The sequence below is a fragment of the Canis aureus genome, chromosome 11 (assembly GCF_053574225.1).
Source record: "Canis aureus isolate CA01 chromosome 11, VMU_Caureus_v.1.0, whole genome shotgun sequence".
NCBI classification, from domain to species: Eukaryota; Metazoa; Chordata; class Mammalia; order Carnivora; family Canidae; genus Canis; species Canis aureus.
This window is the reverse complement of record NC_135621.1, coordinates 70,297,283-70,316,338: the sequence shown is the minus strand read 5'-3', so window position 1 is coordinate 70,316,338 and position 19,056 is coordinate 70,297,283. Positions and strand designations below refer to the sequence as shown.

The window sequence follows — 19,056 nt, the reverse complement described above, 5'->3', positions numbered from 1 at the left end:
CACTCTTCCGATTTTTCTCCACTATTAAAAAAATGTAAGAGGCGTTGTTAGCTTGCAGGGCATAGAAAAACAGGTGGCAAGCTCGATTTAGCCCAAAGGCTGTTTTGGGTTTTTTTGGGGGGGATTGGGTTTTTTTTGTGTGTGTGTGTGTGTGTGTATGTGGCTTTTTTGGACCTCTAATCCCAGAGATGGAACTCCATTTAATCTGGTCAGTGGGCTATTCTAGACCACAACAGAAAAATTCTCAACACATTTTGGACCATTTTCTCAATACTTCACAGTATGCAAATATTACAACAAATTTCCTTTTCCCAGCTGGGGGGGAACAGAGGGCATTCCTTAGAGGTTATTCCAGTTCTAATGTACTTGTAAATATACTTGGGGATTTTTTTTGGATTTTCAAAAAAAAAAAAAAAAAAGAGAACCTGTAAATATATCAAAAGGCACAGAAAAGATGGAAATAAATAGGGAAATGGAAGAGGGTGAATTAATGTTTTCCATTAAAACCAGTGATTTGGGGGAGCATCTGGGTGTCTCAGTGGGTTAAGCATGTGAGGTCAGCGTAGGTCATGATCCCGGGGGTCCTGGGATCGAGTCCCACATCAGGCTCCCTGTGGGGAGCCTGCTTCTCCCTCTGCCTGTGTCTCTGTCTCTCATGAATAAACAAAATCTTTTAAAAATAATAAAAATAAATAAAAATAAAATAAAAAAGAATATTCCCATCTAAGGAAATAGTGATAGTTTTGGGGGGCGGGGGAGGGTCCAGCCATAAGGATGTTCTTTGCAGTGTGGTTTATAGTGATGAGAATATGGGGGGGGGGGATCTCTAAATACACAAGAATAAAAACCTGGTTGAGGGATTTATGAACCCTGCGTAGAATAAAATAAATGGCATTCGATAGGAATAAGCGGAAAAAGCAGGACACAAACCGGTTGGAGACTTCAAGTGCTAGTTTTTAAGCCGCGAACGTGGAACTATTGTCAGGCTGAAAGGAGGTGGGGTCCTGTGACGATCTGGGTGCTGAAAAATAAACTGTCAAATCTTTAATAAGGCCATATCTAATAGTGACCATAAATATTTCAATAGTTAGAGGTACAGTGTGTTGGGGACTTGCGGGTATATTTTCGGTGCCCATTTAACAGGAGCGGCATCAGCCAATGCCAGCGTGCCCCCTGCTGTGGCTGGCTTCTGGAAGGCTCTAGAAGAGTCAGCACAGCTCTCGGGGCAGCACCCCCAGCAGCAGCAGGCTCGCCGGGTGCCACTGCCCGCAGGGCCCACAATCCCAGGAGGGTGAGCAGGGGACCCGGGGGGACAGACAGGCCCTGCCCCGGGCCCACGAGAGCCCCCCCTCAGGGTCATCCCGTGCACAGGGCCCAGGGGACGGGCCGGGGCTCCCATCCCAGGGGGTCCGCACAGCTGCCAAGTGCCAGGTGCAGTGCCCACGGCCAGGGCCCCAGACTTGCATCTCGGGGGGCCTGCATGTGCATCACGGTCACCCACACCGAGGGTGTCTTCAACCTTCCAGCGTTCAAACCCGTTCTTTCCTAAAACGGGCTTCGGAAGCTATCGCAACTGCTGGGAGTTCCAGGTGCCACGCATCCTCCTGCCACTTCCTGCCACTTCCAGGTGAGCTAAGGGGCGTTAAGAGCAGCCTGGCGTCTGGATGCCCGGGTAGCCCAGTGGTGAGTGTCCGCCTTCAGCCCAGAGTGTGACCCTGGGGTTCCGGGATTGAGTCCCGCATCGGGCTCCCTGCATGGAGCCTGCTTCTCCCTCTACCTGGGTCTCTGCCTCTCTGTGTCTCTCATAAATAAATAAAATCTTAAAAAAAAAAAAAAAAAAAAGAGCAGCCTAAGGTTACTGAAGCGATTTTTAGATACACTATTTTAAAAGTTCGTGACATCATCAGCTCCGAGCTGTTATTTCTAGGTCAGCACAACGTCTTGTCTGCAGGCCTTGTCGTGCAGCAGTGACCGGGAAGGCCGGTGACCATCGGACACCCTGGGGCCCAGTGGGGTCCCCAGTGGGGCGGGGACGCACCAGCAGCGGGGTGACATCACGCACCCTCCAGCGGCTGACCTGCCACGAGAGGTGCAGGGAATTCTTTCCCCAATGGAATTTAGACCAAATGAAATCTCTGATCACAACTTGGTTCTGAAAATGTTTTGAAAAACCTAAGAAAACGTTAAAAGCTTAGAAATAATTTGTATATAGTTCATCCTGATTCAAACAGATTTCCCATTTCTTTAAAAAATATACCTTGGAGATCCCTGGGTGGCGCAGCAGTTTAGCGCCCGCCTTCAACCCAGGGCGTGACCCTGGAGACCCGGGATCGAGTCCCACGTCGGGCTCCCTGCATGGAGCCTGCTTCTCCCTCTGCCTGTGCCTCTGCCTCTCTCTCTCTCTGTGTGACTATCATAAATAAATATAAAATAAAAAATAAATAAAAAAATAAAAGATATACCTTGGTCTCACTTATGGAGAGAAAAAAAAGGTAAAATCTGGGCTTACTTAAATATTTACCAAGTAACCCCGGGAAGGGAAGCTGGATTAGACAACAGCTAAGTTCTGTTCCAACACCTAGATTCTATAATTCTAGGAAATAAGTAGGATTTGCTTCTATTTTGCTTGGTTTGTTTTGAGTAGTTGGATCTCCTTCAAGCCCAGAGTTTCTTTTTTTTTTTTTTTTTTTTTTTTTTTAAGATTTTATTTACTTATTCATGAGACACAGAGAGGCAGAGACCCAGGCAGAGAGAGAGGCAGGCTCCATGCAGGGAGCCCGATGCGGGACTCGATCCCGGGCCCCAGGGTCACGCCCTGGGCTGAAGGCAGATGCTCAACCGCTGAGCCCCCCAGGTGCCCCCAAGCCCAGAGTTTCTAGGATACTTTCAAGCCCCCCCCTCCCGGTTTCTAAGAGTGAAAACAGAAGTCAAATGATTCACCTCTTTATGAGAGGGACGGATGTCAGTGCCCCTAAGGCTTCTATTAATTCCCCAAATGCTGTCGATGGTTTTCAGAATCACGTTCTCTTTAACACTTTGATCAACCTGAATCCACAATAATAAGAGCTTACATTTATTGAATGTTTACTATGCCTTGGCACTGTGTTAAATCCTTAATTTTAAACTCATTTAATCCCCCCCACTCTAACCAGCCAGGTATGGTCATCATCCCGTCTTACAGAGGAGAAAGCGAGCCCAGAGAAGTTCAATGACTTGCCCACATCAGCAGAGTTCATACAGAAGGCGGGCTGGGATTTGCTCCAGGCCTGCCTCATTCCAGAACCTGCAAGCTCAAAAAAAAGAGAAAAAAAAAGAACCTGCAAGCTCCACGCAATACCTGGCCCATGGTCACCTCCAGTCCGTGGCACATGGCAGCCAAAATTAATTAATTAAATTCACATCAGCCCCAAAGAGAGCCACCGTTTCCACAGGCGAAGCAAAGCTTCCTTGATCTTTCATTCCTTAAAAAAAAAAAAAAAAAAAAATCACTGTATTTTTGTATAGACGCCTATCAATACAATATCCCTGCAACAAACACAATCCTGGATTTTGTGTACCAATGTCTTAAAATCTCTTGACAAATCTGAGGTAAGGAAGTAAACACTCCATTTGAAAAAGGCTTCTCAAAAAAAAAAAAAAAAGAAAGAAAAAGAAAAAGAAAAAGGCTTCTCTTCTGAAGACCATTGAAACAATAGGAGTTGGGGCACCTCTGCCTGTGTCTCTGCCTCTCTCATGAATAAATAAATAAAATCTTTAAAAAAAAAAATAAAAGATAGGAGTCATATAGAAAACTCTCTAATCATTGATCTTAATCCAGAAATAAAACCGGTGGATAAATAAACACAACCATACACATATAGATAAAATCTGAGGTGGATATCCTTTTTTAAAACTTTATTTATTCATTTGAGAGAGAGAGCAAGTGAGAGCAGGAGCAGGGGAGAGTGTTGGACGGAGGGGGAGAAGCAGGCTCCTGCGGGGAGCCCGACTCGGGCGGGACTCGATCCCAGGACCCCGGGGTCACGCCCTGAGCCCAAGGCAGCCGCTCACCCGCTGAGCCCCCCCGGGGGGGAACCCTTAGATGAATATCCTTTACACAATCCTCCTTTCAAATCATTTTTCGTCGCAATGCTCAAGACCGAAGTCGAGCACCCGAAAGTTCGAAGTCACAGTCTTTGGCAAAGGCCCCAGTGTGGCTGCTCAGGCAGGTGACGCATATGCTCGGGATGGCGAGGTGCCCTTCGGTAAGTGGGGGTGTCCTGCGTAGCCTGGGGAAAAAGAAAACTGGTAAATGTGAGTTCCACGTCTCACGCTTTATATCAAAATAAATTCCAGATGGATCAAAAACGTCCATATTAAAAATATCGGGAAAGCTCTATCAGAAAACACAGGATAAAATTATTCTTGTGATCCCAGAACGGGGATGCCCTAAGAGGCTGATGGGCTCAACTGCACGGAAGTTAGAAATCCCGTCTGCGGAAAGCACCGCAAATGAATCGAAAAGACAAATGTCAAGCTGAAAACAAATGATGCTAACATCACACACAAAAGGCTGATTTCCCTAGTGTATAAAGAACTTACATTAAAAAAAAAAGGGGATCCCTGGGTGGCGCAGCGGTTTGGCGCCTGCCTTTGGCCCAGGGCGCGATCCTGGAGACCCGGGATCCAATCCCACGTCGGGCTCCCGGTGCATGGAGCCTGCTTCTCCCTCTGCCTGTGTCTCTGCCTCTCTCTCTCCCTGTGTGACTATCATAAATAAATAAAAATTAAAAAAAAAAAGAACTCTTAAAAAAAAAAAAGAACTTACATTAAAAAAATAAGATAAAGACAGAAAATGGGAGGCCCGGGTGGCTCAGCCGTGGAGGAGCAACTGCCTTGGGCCCAGGCCGTGACCCCGGGGTCCCGGGATCGAGTTCCGCGTCGGGCTCCCTGCAGGGAGCCTGCTTCTCCCTCTGCCTGTGTCTCTGCCTCTGTCTACGTGTCTCTCAGGAATAAATAAATAAAATCTTTAAAAAATAAATAAAGGTTTTTGCTGGAAAACAGTTGCTGGTGTGCTTCATCATACATGTAAATGCACGGACGATTGATGAGATCGTATTTTGCAGGCGATGATGATTTTGAACTGGAGTCTCATCCAGCAGACGCTGCTGAAGAGCGGGGCGGGAGGGGGGGACAGGCGTGTCGGGGGGCGCGGGCCCGCTCGTCCCCGCAGGACAGGGAGGCTGCAAGATAACGAACTCCGTCCGACTGGTCCTCCCTGCAAAGTTGCTGAAAATCGATCAATAGGCTTTGTGGTAAGGGCTGGAGAAGGAGAAGGAGAAGGAGAAGGAGGAGGAGGAGGAGGAGGAGAAGGAGGAGGAGGAGAAGGAGGAGGAGGAGAAGAGAAGGAGGAGGAGAAGAGAAGGAGGAGGAGGAGGAGGAGGAGAAGGAGAAGGAGGAGGAGGAGGAGGAGGAGGAGGAGAAGGAGGAGGAGGAGGACTGGCCTCCCAGGTCTATATTCCCCTTTGATGCTGGTGGCCAGCAGCGGGCCCCTCTCCTCCACAGCGGCTGAAACACTCGTACCTACACAGAAAACTCTAGTTTTCTCTCGTCCATGGAATAAATGGAGCAACGAGGAGACGCGCGCAGATGATCCAGCACCTGTGAACGCCACTAAGAGCTACACTGAGGGGTGCCCTGCGGCCTGCACACCGGGCGCCCCACCAGGCCTCCGCAGGCTGTCCCCGGCCTGGTCACTGCGCGGTGGCTGCTGTCCCGGCCTCGAGCTCCTGCCGGCGCCCCGAGCTGCGCCCACCCGGACTGTCCCGGGGCCGGCGGGCTGCGGTCCCCCCTCCGCAGGAGCAGGTGACGGGCCACTGTGCCACCCGCGGCCCACGACCCGCCCCCGGGCTTCCCGCCGCCTTGTGGCATTAGCCCTTCCGTGGGGCAGTCGTGCCACCGGGCCACCGGGCTGCGCGCTCCCCGGACACAGTCAGCCTCGGCACCAGCACGGCCACCATGGCCCGTGACCGTAGGCACTGTCCCCTCCGGGTCAGCTCCACCCCTCAGTCCCCACTGTCCCTTCCACGTCAACGTGTCGGGGGACAGTGTCCCCAGTCCCCTCAGTCCCCAGTGTCCCCTCCGGGTCAGCCCCGCTCCTCGGTCCCCAGTGTCCCCTCCGAGTCAGTCCCACTCCTCAGTCCCCAGTGTCCCCTCCGGGTCAGTCCCACTCTTTGGTCCCCAGTGTCCCCTCCATGTCAGCCCCACCCTCGGTCCCCACCATCCCCTCCGTGTCACCCCGCTCCTCGGTCCCCACAGTCCCCTGATGTCACTCTGCTCCTCGGTCCCCAGTGTCCCCTCATGTCACTCTGCTCCTCGGTGCGCCCCCAGGCCCGGGTCCAGCTCTCCTTCCCACCCCAGGGCCCCAAGTGGTGTCAGACGCTCAGTGCGAGGATCAGGCTCGGGCTTATTTGTCCCCCTCCTCTGGGTTCCAGGCTTTGCCACCTCTGTCCCCACCTGAACATGCTTTGCTCCTGCTGTTTGAATGGCAGCGCTATGACAGGCGGGAAATCCGCGTTGCAGCTCGACCTTCAGGGCAAGAGCTGTGCCACCCGCATCCCGTCCTCCGAGGGTGGGGAAGGCGACCTCTGGGGTCACGGTCTCCCTTGTGCTCGTGTTAAACCCGCACAGACGCCCGCGACCGCGATGATCCGTGTGTCTGGGCGGTGCTGTTGGAATATCGTGGCCTGTGACGTGCAGTGGCTTGAAATTCAAGTCAGAGATATGAGGAGCACAGTGGGTGGGCGCCACCGAGGTCATGAATGATACCCACTCAATCGGGGTGATCGATACCACCCACTACTTTATGTATGAAATTTCCCAGAATAAAGACTTTTCTGAAATATAAGAAATTGTGTTTAGGGCGCGTCTGGGTGGCTCGGTCAGGTAAGGGTCCACCTTCAGCTCAGGTCATGACCTCGGGGTCCTGGGATGGAGCCTGGGGGGGGGGGGTCCCCGCTCAGTGGGGAGCCTGCTTCTCCCACCCCCTCCCCCTGCATCCCTCCCTCTCTCCAGCTCTCTCCTGAGCTCTGTTTCTCTCAAAGAAATAAAATCTTTTTAAAAAAAAAAGAAAGAAAGAAACTTTGTGTAATGCCCAGGAAACCCCTTGAGTCAGGTTCACAGCAGTGAGGAGCCTAGAGCTGGGGTTTGGTGGCCGCTAAGAAAGCAGGCAGTGCAGAAAAAGGAAACTGCAGGGGAGGGAAACGGAAGAGCTAAGGGCAGTGGCCAGGCCACATCTTCTGGGGTCAGGGGGCCAGAGGGGCCCCCCAGAGGTAAGGGCGAGGCGGCCAGGCTCCCCCTCGGGGACAGATGCCGCGTGCTCACCGCTTCTGCGACTGCTCGACTGCTCAGCCCCTATTTTAGAGAGTGAGATCTCACAAGCCACAAAGCCAATCTGTGGTGCCACAAACCGGGGCTAAATAGAACCTGGGTTGCTATGGGAACAGCAGAGCCGTCCAGGGGAGGGCCGCGTGCTTTGTCACGGAGACAAAAAAAAGTAGGTAAAAAGCAAAAGGCAGAGAATACAGTGGGGACGGGCGCCAGGCCGGAGCCCTCTGCGGTCAGGGCCCTGCAGAATGTCATCGGCCCCTTCCCAGCCTCGGGGCCTCCCCCCCAGAGCCGTGTTTATGAAGCAGGGTCTGTGCACCCGGGGAGGGTGTCGGTGCGCCCATTCTGCAGAAGAGAAAACCGAGGCTCAGAGAGACCAGGAAACTCTCTAAGGTCTGGTGAGTGCCAGGGCTCGGATGGAAACCCCGATCGACCCAGAGCCAAGGCCCTGTTGTCCCATCTCTGATCCTGGAGCATTTAGCGCTGCTGAGTGCTCGCTCAGAAAGTATCTGTGTCAACCGGGGGGTCGAACAACAGCATCAAAGTAAAGGTGAACCTAGAAATCGTGTTTAAGCACTTAAAGGTCCAGAGCGGGACTGCAGAAGGGGAGGCAGGAGGGGGGATGGGGTAACCAGGGGCGGACACTGGGGAGGGCACTTGATGGGATGAGCACTGGGTGTTACACTATGTGTTGGCAGATTGAATTTAAAATTTAAAAATGCAGAAAAACAATAATAATAATTAAAAATAAAAATAAAGTAAAAAAATAAATCAAATAAAATAAAGGTCCAGAGTGTTTTGAAGACTCATACTCCATCTCCTTTCTTTCCCAAATGTCAAGCAAATAGCAACTGTAATATTAGGCTATAATAATAATAAGGGGGAAATCTCTGAGAAGAGACACATCAACAGAGACGTGCGTTAAGGAATGGGCCAAACGAGCAATATTCTGAGACATCAGCGTGTATGTCAATCTAACATCATTGGGATAAATAAAAATTATGCTGTTCCGCTTAGGTTTCCTCTCATAACTTCTCAAATAAAGGGTGCGATGTAAAGCAGCCTTATGCGTGTTCAGTCCCTATAATAAATCCTCGATTTTAGTATTTTTTTCAAGGTGGTAGGTAAAGGGCATGTATCATCTCAAGCTGGGTTTTGAGGAAGATGCTTTCGTCCGTGGTTGATGTTATCTGGGGATACTGGACGTGTTTTGCTGAACACAAACACAACCCTGATCATCAGCCCGGTTGCCTTGTCATCCTCGAGGAGAGAGATCGAGGCTCCTCGGTTGGGGGGGGGACACGGCCAAGAGCCTGCTGCCCCTACGGAACAGACACCGCGATCCACCGGTTCCACCAACGAATTCCAACCATATTTTAGTCTTTGCATTATTCATTCAAGATTTGAGGTCCTAAGAAAAGATACGTGCCTCGCACCTTACGCAAGGATTAACACGGAATGTGTAATATCTCTAAATGCAAAACATAAAACTAGAAAACTTGCAGAACAAAAAGAGGAAAAATATGCTGCAGCCTCACGTTAGGCAAAGATTTCTGCGATACCACGGTAAATTCGTGATCCATAAGGAAAACAAAGTGATGAATTAGAATTCTTCAAAATTAACAACTTGTGTCCTTAAAAGATACCACTAAGAAAACCAGAAAGATAAGGCACAGATTGGGAGAAAATATTTGCAGACCGCATTTCTGTACTGTATCTAGGTTACATGAGGAAGTCTCAAAACCCAGTAATAATAAAACTAACAAGTCAATACAAAAAAAAAAAAAGAGGAAAAGAAAAATTAATAAACATTTTGTGGCGGGATCCCTGGGTGGCGCAGTGGTTTGGCGCCTGCCGTTGGCCCAGGGCGCGATCCTGGAGACCCGGGATCGAATCCCACATCGGGCTCCCGGAGCATGGAGCCTGCTTCTCCCTCTGCCTGTGTCTCTGCCTCTCTCTCTCTCTCTGTGTGTGACTATCATAAATAAATGAAGAAAAAAAATAATTAAAAAAAAAACAAAAAACATTTTGTGGGGGACACCTGGGGGGCTCAGTGGTTGAGTGTCTGCCTTGGGCTCAGGGCGTGACCCCGGGGTCCCGGGAGTGAGTCCTGCATCGGGCTCCCTGCATGGAGCCTGCTTTTCCCTCTGCCTGTGTCTCTGCCTCTCTCTCTCTGTGTCTCATGGATAAATAAATAAAATCTTTTTTTTTTAATTTAAAAATTAAAAAAATAAACATTTTGTGATAGGCTAACCAATGGCTCCCCTAGAGATGCCCACATCCTAACCCCTGCGGTTTGTACATATATTACCTCACACAGCAAAAGAGACTTTAAATATGATTAGGGTCAGGATCTCGAGACCCTGAGATTATCAGGGATTATCCAATGGGGCCGAATGTGATTACAAGGTTTCTTATAAAAGGGAGACAGGAGGGTCACAGTCAGGAAAAGACAGTATGATGAGACCCAGAGAGAGACTGGAAGATGCTCTGCTGCTGGCTTTGAAGACAGAAGGTAAAGCCATGACCCAAGAATGCAAGTCATCTCTAGAAGCTAAAAAAAGTTAAGGAAATATTTTCCCCTGTGGCTGTCAAAAAAAAAAAAAAAAAGCAGCCCTGCCAACACACTATTTTAGGATTTTTGACCTCCGAACGGTCTGATAATTAATTTGTATTGTTTACACTCCCAATTTTTTAGTGACTTGTTCCAGCAGCAGTGAAAACCTGATGCACACACACCCACATGCACTTAGGTGCACATACAGCTTGAAGAAAATGGTTTTTATGAAGATAAAAAAAAGTCACATATATACACATACAACATAAGCAGTTCAAAGAAAAATTATGAACTAAATATATGTAGGTAACCGCCACCCACAAGAGAAATAGAACATTCCCAACAGCCTACACACCCCCTTAGGCCCTTCCCCTTCCTGTTCCTCCCTCCCCGCTGAGACCACAACTGCCCGACTCCAGGGTCATCATTTTCAGGGTTTCCTTCACAATTCACAGGCGCCTAAGTGCCCACAGACGAGTGGATTTCTTTTTTTGTTTTTTTTTTTAATTTTTTTTTTAAATTTATTTATGATAGTCACAGAGAGAGAGAGAGAGAGAGAGGCAGAGACATAGGCCGAGGGAGAAGCAGGCTCCATATGCACCGGGAGCCTGACGTGGGATTCGATCCCGGGTCTCCAGGATCGCGCCCTGGGCCAAAGGCAGGCACTAAACCGCTGCACCACCCAGGGATCCCAGACGAGTGGATTTCTAAACCGTACGGCGATGTTGCCTGTTCTCCTAAAGGTTTTCATGGTGGTGGGATTCGCGTTAACACAAATGTTTTCCGCCGTGATCGTTTTTGAGCGCACAGTTAGTTCTGTGATGTTGGGTGCCTCCACATTGTTGGGCAACAGATCCTAGAACTTTGCATCCTGCAGACCCCAAATTTCATCCTCATTAAATCACTCCCCTTCCCCCTCCCCCAGGGTCCCTGGTCACCACCAGGCCTGCTGTCTCTGCGAGTTGGTGACTTTAGATCCCTCGTCTGAGCGAAATCCTACTAGTTTGTCTTTTGGTGACCAGCTTTTCTGCAAGAGCATCCTCAAGGCTCACGCACGTTGCAGCATGGATCCGAATTTCCCTCCGCTCTAGGTCTGAGTAATGTCTCGCTGTGCGTGGACACCGCATCCCGCTGGTCCATCCACCTGGCGTGGACACTTGGTTTGCTCCCCCCTTTGGGCCATCGAGGATGTTGCCGCTGTGAACGTGACTGTACGACTCTTCTTTCAGTTCTTTTGGGTATGTATCCAGAAACGGGGAATTCTATTTCTTAATTTTTTTGCGGAAATTCTTCTGTTTTCCACGGCAGCTGCCCGTTGTACATTCCCACAAAGAGTGCACAAGAGTTCTCATTTTTCCACATCCTCTTCAGCACCTGCTATTTTCTGGTTTTGGGGTTTGGGGTTTTTTGGGGTGTTTTGGGGTAACAATCATCCTAAGGGATGTGAGGTGATACTGTGTTGTGGTTTTGATGTGCATTACCCTAATGATTAGGGACACTCGGCATCTTTTCATATGTCTATTGGCCATTTGCATATCTTCCTTGGAGAAATGTCTATTCAAATTCTTTGCCTGTTCCTTTTTTTTTTTTTTTTTTTTTTTTTTGCCCATTCTTTAATGAAGTTATCTGGGGGTTTTTTGGTTACTGAGTTGTAGAAGCTCCTTATATATCCTGAATGTTAACCCCTTATCGGAAATACGACTCTCATTTTGTCCCTTTCCATAGGTTGCCTTGTCATTCTATTGATTGTGTCCTTTCATCCAGAGAAGTCTCTAATTTTGGAGCAGTCCAATTTATTTTTATTTTTATTGCCTATATTTTTGACATCATAACCAAAAACATCACTGCCAAATCCAACGTGGAGGTTTTCCCCTATGTTTTCTTCTGAGAGTGGTATAGTTTGGATCCATTTTCAGTTACTTTTTTTTATATGCTGGGGGGGGGTAAAGGTCCCACTTCATTCTTCTCCATATGGCTATCCAGTTTTTCTCAGCATCATTTGTTGAAAAGAACTGTCCTTTCCCCTACTGAAGGGTTTGGGCACCTGTTGAAAATCATTTGACCATAAATGCAAGGGTTTATTTCTGGGCTCTCTATTCTATTCTATTCCATTGGTCTGCATGTCTGCTTTTATGCCAACGCCAAACTATTTTGACTACTCTAGCTTATTTATGCTTATTTTGGAACTATTAGAATCCTATTTGTACTCTTGAGGATTTTGTTGGCTTGGGATTTGTGTTGGTTTTGGTTTGGGTTTGGGTTTGGGTTTGGGTTTTTTGGTTTTTTGTTTTGGTTTGTTTTTTTGGGGTTTAGCATTGAGATATTGCATATAGCTGAGTTTGTTCATTTTCATTGAATATGGTATTCTCTCGTCCAAAATTTGTCCATTCTATTGTTGGCGGATATTCAAGTCTTTCTCAAAATCTATGGGATTTTTTTTTGGAAATAGATTGCTATCACCCAGTCCCATCAGGTTTGAAATGCTTTTTCATAGCTACAGTCTCTTTCGACCTAGATCATCTTTGTGATTTCATCTTTTGAGTTTTTAAACATGTAATTCATAACCATTTTATATTTCCTATCCGAGATTCTAACATTTGAATTTCCTGATGGTCTAAGTTTGCTGTTAATTATATGTGTGGAAACTCAATCTTCTATCTGTGTGGTTTTACTGATTTTTTTTTTTAAGATTTTATTTATTTATTTGAGAGAGAGCCTGAGGAGGAGGAGAGGGAAAGGGAGAAGCGGACTCCCCACTGAGCAGGGAGCCCAGCGCAGGGCTTGATCTCAGGACCCAAAGATCGTGACCTGAGCTGAAGGTAGCTGGTTAACCAACTGAGCCACCCAAGTGCCCCACGTTTAGTTGATCTTTGATTGAAAGTCGGTATTTGGTTGATATTCATCTGTTGAATTATGCGTGGCCTAAGTTGAGCATGCTTCCTTCCTCCAGATATGATTTTTTATTCACTTCTTCGAGGAGCCAGGGACTGTTGCAAATCTACAACTACTCTTAGCCCATATGTGGAGCATGAGGAGCCCTAGGCTCATTCCTCACCCCCCTCCCCTCCATCTTGAAGCTGGCCCAAGAACTTACTCTCTGGATGGCAGGGCTCATAGTGCAATTTCATTTGCTCCTGCTCAAGTCTACCTTCTTAGAGGCACTGGAATTTATGGGGTTTTCACTGGGATTTTTTTTTTCCTTTGGAAAATTCCCTATTTTCTGTGATAAAAGCAGTGTCATAAAAGTTGGGTGTTATGTAAGTTCTAGTTGTTTTGTAAGAGAACTCTCTTGAGACTATCTGGTGCAACGGCATATCAAAAGCAGAAGTCCTTCAGATGTCATTTTTGGTAGGTTGGTAAGGCCCTCAGGCTCCTGCTTGATCCTAATAAACGGCAGCTATTCCATGAACCAAACTGGACTTTTGCTTTATTGAATAAGATAGACAGGAGCTAGGTTGTCCCCTGCTGAGGACAAAAGCTGTACCTGGTCCTCACAGAGGCATCAGAGCGATCTGGAGACCAGAAAAGAGAAACGAGCTCTACTGAATGAGTTTTATTACGTTTCCACTGTTTGCTGAGAAATGTGAGCCATAAACTAACCATAAATGCATCCATTGTTAAGAATAATGTGATTTGGGTCTACTTTGGATGAATCAATGAGGTTCTTCATTATGTGACTCTGAGGGAGGTGAGTGTGAGAGCTCGGGTCCATCACCTACATCAGGTAGTATCTGGACAATCAAACTTACCTTGAGCTTATTATTTTGGCCTGTTGCTGAAGCGTCTTCACCATGTTAAGATTTGATGGGAGCCTCTTGGTTTAGAGAGCATACTTCTATAAAGAAGCTACTTGAAGAACATTCTGTCTTTCGCAAAACGACATTTCAAGATATCTATTAAATTACTCAGCGTCCCTTAAACAAGAACCCACACACTTAAAAGATTTCTCCTTATATTCAATGCCAGGAAAAGCCACATCTCTTTAGAAAAAGATGTTTGCTTTTTATCAAACTAAATAACCCATATGTTTCCTGTCTCAATTTTTTTTCCTTAACTCCCAGAAAAATCAGATCTACACTAAGGGCTCAATTGGGGTAACCAGTACATCCCAGGTCCCATTTCTGTCTCTGATCCTGTTTGTAAAAAATAACATGATTATCCTTTCACTTCGTATCATAAAAGTAATGCATATTCATTATTCATATTCGTTAGGGAATACAGGCAAGAAAATTTTTTAAAAGCCTGTTCCTATTAAAACCTTAGTGTACATCCTCTGACTACACCATCCCCACTCCCACCCCTACTCTATTGTTATTTCCTTGCCAGATAGGAGAACTGACTCTGACTTATGTAGGGAAGGAAATTTAGGAAGAAAATTTTCCTTTTCTTCTACCCATCACATGTTCATCAGCTGGGTCCCTGCAAAATAGACCAACAAAAGACGCATTAACAAGAGAAAAACAGAGGTTTAGTAACATGTACATCACACTTAACTCATGGAGTACTCAGTGGCGAGTAACTCAAAAATGTAGTTAGAATTTGGGTTTATTCTTTTTTTTTAAGATTTTATTTATTTATTCATGAGAGACCCAGAGAGAGGAGCAGAGACACAGGCAGAGGGAGAAGCAGGCTCCATGCGGGTGCCCGATGCGGGACTCGATCCTGGGACCCCCAAGTCCAGTCGAAGGCAGACGCTCAACCACTGAGCCCCCAGGTGCCCCAGGGGCTACATCTTTACAAGCTTATGTCCTCCTTTTTTTAGGCAAATGGGGAGACTGGAGAGAGTTTTCCTTGTATGGCTCTTCTCAGTTGCCTTCTGTTCAAAGTAATCATCATGCCAAGGTACCGAGGCGTGTTGGGGGGGGGGGGATTCCACTACCGCCCACTTGCCGAAGCTGTAAAATCTACTCGTTAGAAGGCTCCTGGAGGGCTCCCACGATTCAAGTGGAACACCCAGGCCTCAGAATGACAGCAACCCCGTTTACAGCCCCAGAGATGGAAATCCCGGCCTCCTCAGGACTTGACCATTGGTTGACTCGTGTCCAAACTCCTTTTCTTCGTGGGGCCTGGCCAGCGTGAAGCAGGCATTCAGCACCCCACGAGGATTGCGCGGCGTGGGGCGGGCCTGGGAGCCAGTCCACTGAGCACCGGGGGTTCTGCTGACATAAAATCAGGATGAATAGAAGGAAGCGTTTCGAACCGCTGCCACCACCTGTTTTTTCCTCCTCTCTCCTGTGTAGCCCAAGCCTGGTGATAATGAATCTATGTCGCCCCAAACCTAATGCCGCTGCTGTGACAAAGAAACCATGGACTGACTGTCATTCTCCTGGGGGCTCCTGGGCATCGGCTGCCCGCATGCCCTTCCTGCCCTTCCTGCCCCACCGAAGACGGGGGGCATCTGGAGGATGGGAGAACAGGGGTCCGCACTGGGCGGGAGGCCAGAGTCCCCCTGAGTGCCTCACACACAACTAGAGCAAAACAAAGGCTGATTCTTTTTATTTTAAAAATTCACTGTAGATGTTTTTTTTATTTTAAATTTTTTTTAAATAAAAATTTTAAATTTTTATTTTAAAAATTCAGATGCGAATCTGTTGCATATCATTGACACCCGAGACCTAACGGGCACCCTCCTCAGCTGTTTATCTCCTGCAGTATTTCTCCGCAGCTATGGGAACACCCATTTATAGGACCCTGGTACACTCAGTGATGTCAATGTTAGTTCTGAGGAAAGGGTTATGGCAGTCAAAATACCTTTGGGAAAGGTATTTTCTATATTATATTTCTATATTTTCTATATTATAGTTTTGGATAGGCTAAATGCACTATATCTAATTAACTTCTAGAAAGTTGCCCCCTATCCTGCCATACACACACACACACACACACATTCCAGTAGAGCTGTGTTCCAATAGAACCTGATTTATGGACACTGAATTTTTTTTTAATTTTTATTTATTTATGATAGGCACACAGTGAGAGAGAGGCAGAGACATAGGCAGAGGGAGAAGCAGGCTCCATGCAGGGAGCCCGACATGGGATTCGATCCTGGGTCTCCAGGATCGCGCCCTGGGCCAAAGGCAGGCGCCAAACCGCTGCGCCACCCAGGGATCCCTGGACACTGAAATTTGAATCATGTAATTTTCACATCATCGGATACAAATTTTTCTTTTTTCTTTTTTTTCCCCCAACCACTTAAAAATGTAAAGCCGTTCTTAGTTCACAGGCTATACAAAAATAGGCAGGGTCAAATCTGGCTCAAGGGCTATTGTTTGCTGATCCATGTTTTAAATATTTGTACCGGGACGCCGGGGTGGCTCAGCGGTTGAGAGTCCTCCTCGGGGATCGGGGATCAGGGATCGAGTCCCAGGTCGGGCTCCCCGCAGGGAGCCTGCCTCTCCCTCTCTGTCTCTCATGAATCAATCAATAAACTTTTTTTTTTATAAATAAATAAATAAATAAATAAATAAATAAATAAATAAATAAGTAAATAAATATTTGTAGCACAGTCACCACCTCCCTCAAAATGCTATTTGCTCAAACAAAAACGTGTGTATGCTTTGGGGCTGCCTTATTAGGAAGATTTCAGATTTAACCTGACATTTCCGAGGGGGAACAGTCTTAATAAAGACTAGCTCCAAGTCAGCGCCCGGCGACGCCCGCCTCCTGCTAGCACCCCTCCCGTGCGACACTAGCATATGGCACAAGTGATGGCATGTCACATCCAGGAGGGAGTTATAAAGACTGATTTCCGTCTTGGATGCTCTCTCTCTGTGTCTCGGAATCTGCCGTGGGGTGTGGTGAGGCCCACCCGGCGAGGAGCTGGAGCCTCCGGCCGACAGTCAGAGGGGGACTAAGGCCTCTGGATCACACCCGTGGGAGCAGGTTTAGCAGCACACCCCGCAACCTTGGCTAATGGCTTGAATGGAACCTTATGAGAGACTCTGCACCAAAACCCCCCAGCCAAGGCCTCCTGAACACCTGATCCCCCAGAAACTGTACGGTAATGAATGTGTGTTGTTTTCAGCTACAAAGTTTTGGGGTCACTTTTTACGCGTCCAGAAATAAGTAAAGCAGTGTCTATGCGTGACCAAGATCTGTTGGGATCCTGACACCAACCCTTCCCATATCCCTGTTCTCAAGCCCCCTCTGCTCTGATGTAAAACCCAACCCTTTGTCTGGGTGCCCAGTCCATGAACCCTGCTGCACCCAGACACTCCCTGAAATTGAGACTTAACTCGAGCCTTTGGAATGTCTGTGTGTCACATATGGAACTAGTAAAAGGAGAGAGGAAAAGTTCCTTGCACATTATTTTCCATAAAACACTGGTTGGATTTTCTGAATCTAGTAGTTTAACAGCATTTTTCCCTCTCAAGAAAAAAAAATTAATCTGCTCCTTCCTAACCTACTTATGTGACTCGTCATCTTTCCTTCTCACGTGTTCCAGTTTCTTTCCAGACAGTATATTGAAGTTTAAGTACCAGTTCTTAGAGAATTGTGCTGTTTTTCAGTTACCTGATTTTCCTTATAATGCACGATCTATTCCACTATCACTCTTCAGTATGAAAGGTCCTGTGGTTATTCAAGATGACATTTTGTAAAACATAAGGCAGGAAAAGCAATAATAGTAATAATAATAATAATAATAATAATACTCCCTCTGCCAAGCCAATCACATGACCCTCACAGAAGCTTGGAGCCAGGCCAGTTGTCATTAGCAAGAAATCATCTCGTGATTTCATCATACTTTGTGATTTCAGGGCATGGGAACTTCCTAATGTCCTCAGATACCTTCTATACCTTCTGCTTCAGTGTGAGGGAGTTTCAGGCACCTGAGCATGTGGGCATGTGAGCTCATAAGCAGAAGAGAGGTGGGATTCAGGAAGCGTGAAATACCCAGTTGTTCTAACTTCCCCTATTCAATTTGTTTCTCAATTAATCAGAGAACTCTAAATGTAGAAGAAACTTCAAGAGATCATTAAAGATTCCCATCTGGGCAGCCCCGGTAGTGCAGCAGTTTGGCGCCGCCTTTGGCCTGGGGTGTGATCCTGGAGACCCGGAATCGAATCCTGCGTCGGGCTCCCTGCGTGGAGCCTGCTTCTCCCTCTGCCTGTGTCTCTGCCTCTCTCTCTGTGTGTCTATGAATAAATAAATGCTATCTTTAAAAAATAATAATAATAAAGATTCCCATCTGGTGTTTGACATCCATAGCTATGTCCTCTACAAAATTAGAAAGGGTCTAGTGACCATGTAGGTCTAGTGGACGAGGGTTATCAGTGGTGATGGGCTTACCAGGCACTGTCCTTAGAGTTCAGGCACCAGACTTGGGCCATCTCCACTCAAAGTCCCCTTCCATCATTTATTTTTGTTTTTATATGTTCTTTTGCCTGACCAGAGTCTTCACTGGTCCTCCTTTAGGAAACAGCACCCCTTCTGGATACTGATTCTCTCTCTCTAATCATTTTGGTGCTAAGGGTTCTATTTCTAGTTATTCCTGAGGTCCAGCTGATACTTTTCCTCATCGATGTGCTGTTGCATAGACTCTTCCTTTGGTTTTCATCAGATACCTAGTCCGTCTTTACCTAAACTGGTTAGAACTGAGTTCCTTGACTTGTGAGCACTTGCAAATTCATCCTAATTCAACTGTGCTATGTGTCATGATGTAAATAAAAGAACAGGAAATTATGGCCTGACTGAAACACAAGACATGCAAAAAAAATTAGAGAATTATGTAAGAGAGCACATAAATATAATTATCATAGTAACCATGTCTTGGTGGTGTATTAAGTGGACATTAGCTAAAGAACATTTCGAAAGCAATATTCTAGGGCACCTGAGTGGCCCAATGGGTTAAGTGTCCAGCTCTTGATGTCTGCTCAGGTCTTGATCCCATGGTTGTGAGCTCAAGCCCCATGGAACATTCACACCGGGCATGAAGCCTACATAAATAAATAAATAAATAAATAAATAAATAAATAAATAAATAAACAAGCAATATTCCATTTGTGAAAAAAATTATTAAAATGGCCACAACACTTGCGTGTTAAAAGACATCTATTAGTTATTATCATACGCTCAGCATTAAACCCCCACCAAACAGAGACAATCTACAATATTGTGCCATAGACAGACATTCT

General features: G+C 46.8%; 2 long non-coding RNA genes across 2 annotated transcripts; both read right to left on the bottom strand.

The window, feature by feature from the left end:
- Window positions 1–3,878: 3,878 nt before the first annotated feature.
- LOC144323116 (uncharacterized) lies at window positions 3,879–7,988 on the bottom strand. Its single transcript, XR_013388652.1, has 3 exons — window positions 7,363–7,988; window positions 6,496–6,741; window positions 3,879–4,268 (listed from the first exon to the last, which is right to left on the bottom strand). It is a non-coding gene; the product is annotated as an uncharacterized LOC144323116 (long non-coding RNA).
- A 3,497-nt stretch (window positions 7,989–11,485) lies between these two features.
- On the bottom strand, window positions 11,486–17,957 carry LOC144324320 (uncharacterized). Its single transcript, XR_013389863.1, has 2 exons — window positions 13,672–17,957; window positions 11,486–11,966 (listed from the first exon to the last, which is right to left on the bottom strand). It is a non-coding gene; the product is annotated as an uncharacterized LOC144324320 (long non-coding RNA).
- Window positions 17,958–19,056: the final 1,099 nt, after the last annotated feature.